The sequence below is a fragment of the Eschscholzia californica genome, unplaced genomic scaffold (genome assembly GCF_041429995.1).
Source record: "Eschscholzia californica isolate CP2 unplaced genomic scaffold, dmEscCali1.0.p SCAF_2, whole genome shotgun sequence".
Lineage (NCBI taxonomy): Eukaryota > Viridiplantae > Streptophyta > Magnoliopsida > Ranunculales > Papaveraceae > Eschscholzia > Eschscholzia californica.
In genome coordinates, this window is record NW_028238309.1 from 60,090,326 (window position 1) to 60,094,078 (window position 3,753).

The window sequence follows — 3,753 nt, forward strand, 5'->3', positions numbered from 1 at the left end:
GAAAAAATAAATGGTTTCGGCATTTTTTGTTTTGCCTTCGACATAAATATAAAGACTAAAGCATTTATTTATTTGTCCTTTACAAAAATTAAAATGTTATGCATATTATCCTTTGTATTTAACAAATCCGTTAACGAACAAATAATATTTTGACTAATACATTATATATGTTGTTAAGAACATTATATACGACGCCAACATTCTATAATAAGTCGGGACATTATTATAGATATTGTCAACATTTTATAACAACACAATGATATATGTTGTCAACATATAAGGGTAAAAATGGAATTATGAAAAAAATATGTTGTCTTGTTAACAACATAATTACATCTATTGTGAACATTTTGAAAAATGTTCAAAAAATGGGTTTTTTTGACATTATTATTTTTGAGTGGGTTTTTTTCTTATTAGGGTCTAGATTTTTGGGCTTTTCACTCATTTTTTAATGTATAAATCAACGTTTAGTGGGTTGATTTCACGCACACATGTCCACCCAAGTGTAATTCGAATTGGCTCCCTAGTTTCTTATTAACTTCCTTTTAGTCCTTAATTTTTCTTTTTGACCCTCCATTGTTCTATAAGTTTCTATCTTGGCAAGCAATTATTGCACAAACTTAGGGGATCCATCTACTTAGGTGCCGTTTGTTTTTTGTGGCCTGAATTCAAATTGTGAAATCTGAAACGATTGTATATGTAATTTTAGTTGTTTGGCAAGTTTTTATCTTGAGATCTTGAAACAACCCTTTATATCCAAAATATATGGTTTTAGCGTTCAAAATAAGTTTAAATTTCGGAAGAAAACTTGTTTTGAGGTCTGAATTGATTAGAGAAGTAACACATGCAAGTACTCGGACTATACAAGGGATTTACACATTATTTCTTCCAGATTTAGAAGAAAAAAACAACGAGCACCTTAGACCACATCATCTTAGTAGAGTTTAATTTAGTTGGAAAATTCGTAAATTTATACTTTTTTTTACAGTAAATGTTATTTCTGACTAAATAATGTCATGCAAACTGGTCAAGGTATTTGACCAACATGTGTATAGATAGTAAAAGTGAGTGTGAGGGTAAAAATAGGTTTAAGTGTGAGTGTGAACAACTATGAGGGTATCCCGTAAAAACAGTAACTTTATATAACATTTCCTTTTCATGTTTTTTATGGGCCACGATACCTTTGATAACGATAGTTTGTTATTGAGAAATTGATTACAATCTATGTTAGTCGTTACAAGGCGTTGATATATCATGAAGATGTGATATGCACGATAACCGCCTAAGTTCAACAATTAATGAAAGAGGTTTAAAGCCCAATAACATGAAAGAGGCCTAAAGCCCAACAACGTAAAGAGGCCTAAAACCCAACAACATGAAAGAGGCCTAAAACCCGACAAATTTATCACATTGTTTATACCTTTAATATCAAGATTCTACCTCCTCTGGAAATCGAACCTGGGACTTCAAGGGTTTTAGAGTTTATGTTAACACTGTCAACTACTTGGGAGTCTAGGGGTGGGAATCGGTCCGGACGGACTGGCCACGAACATTTTCTCTTTCAGACCACGGTTCGGACACCTAAGCGTCCGAGAAGGAAGTCGGGCGGATTCGGACAAAATTGGAGTGTCCACGGCATGTCCGTCCGTGTCCGGCAAAAAGCAGCGGACATTTCGGTCGCGGACATTCGGGCATCGGACAAAATGTTGGCAACCCTATTAAAGGGTGCCCATAGCGAAGCAAAGGCTTCTTTACTCGGCCTATGCTTTACATAGCCAGCTGTAGAGATATTGAGGAGGTTTGCCGCAACTTATAAGACCCCCAAACATCCACCAAACTTGAGCACGGTTAGTGTGGGACTAATTGAGCCTTATAATTCAGTTAACTTACAAAGCAACAGTTTCTACAAGTGCGAGTTCCCAACGTGACTCTGGAAGAAACTCAAATTTATTAGGCCATGCACTTGGACATGACCTACTGGTTGATTTCCTATGACTCCCACACACCTAATTAATGCACACAACGTACATATATACCATATGGTTACATATATGCATGCATATATATATGAGTAGTCATATGTTCGTTTAGTCGGGTGGTCGGACGGACAATTAAATGGTCGGACTCGGACGGTATGCCGGACAAGGCCTTGTGTCCGTGTCCGTCCACTAATTTTAGCCGGTCGGTCGGGTAGTGTCCGTCTCGGACACCGGGCGTCCGCGGACTCATTCGGTCTCAGGCGGTCATGGGCGGAATCGGGCTCACGGGTTTTTTTCCCACCCCTACTTGGGACAAACAAATTTTGATGATAACAATAGTTTTTTGAGAAAGGATGATAATGATAGTTATAAAGACTTCTCCAATTAATATACTTATTAACAATGTGTCCATGTCGTAGTATATGTAAACTCGTGGAATGCATGTCTGAAAAGAAAAAACTTTAACCAAGGTTTTAATTGATCTTCATACAACTTTCCTGGTACAAGCATGCATAATATTTATGCTGAAGGGAGTAACAATTTCTCTTCATACACTCGTATTCTGTTACTTACGCAATACAAAAACGTAAAATTTTAGGGTCTATGAAATGCCTTATATATGCAGAAAATATTATTGTAGAATTTTGTTTTCGACAAAGTCAAGAATAAATGTAGGACTTGTGGAAGACTAGGGTTTCGGTTGAAGATGAGAAGAGATGAGATTAGGGCAAACAGGTTTAAAAAGGGTTTTTATATGGTCAATAGTTAATCTTCTCAGTCAAGTCAATAGTTGGACCGAGACCATGCTTCAAGACTAAGTCAACAAGATTAGACTGACTTCCATTTGTGTCTAAGGGCACCTGTGAAGAACAAGAAACAATGTTAGTTAAACTTGTTAGCTTTCGGTTATTTCTGTTTTTTAGATTTTAGGTTTTCTGTTATAGCTAACTAACTACAACTCTCTTAATTCTCCTATATAAGGATATTTGTAAATCAAAAAGTAGTATTGAAATAAAATAGAGTTGAGAGCTTCTTCTTACATGGTATCAGTTAGGTTTTTCAAGATCCATAGCTAGGGTTTCTGCTCATCAACTCAAGAACATTCAGTCCACAATCTCGCAAAACAACCAACAAAGATCAAAATTCAGTTAAAATGGATCAATACTCAAAGATTATATCAAATTCAGATAACAAAGATCAAAATTAGATAACAAAGATCAATATCAAATTTCAAGATCATAAGTGCTAAGTGATAAAGAATCACTTACTATTTTTTTCAGACTTCTCTCCATCATCTCCTGGTTCTTTAATCATCCATTCAATTTTCTAATCATGGCAGCCTCAAATCAAGGTAATCTTCCACCAATCTCTTCTGTTACAAACTTTATAACAGAAAAACTAGATGATAGCAATTATCTAATGTGGAAAGACCAAGTTGAAACTATGCTTGGAACCTATGATCTATTAGGGTTTGTTAATGGTACTATAGAAGAACCACCTCAACTTAGATATGTAAATGGTATAGAACAAGTAAACTCTGAATTCCAAGTATGGAGATCAAAAGAGAGTTTTGTTAGGTCATACCTTAAGAGTACTCTATCAAAATCTGTTTACTATGATACATATGGGCTAAAAACAGCAAAGGAAATATGGGAATACCTTGATCTTACCAACAATGAAGGTCTAGAATCAAAAAAGGACCAACTTCGAAGAAAATTACAGACAATCAAGAAAGGAACTGCATCTATTGCTGAATATCTCAGAGAATTAAAGT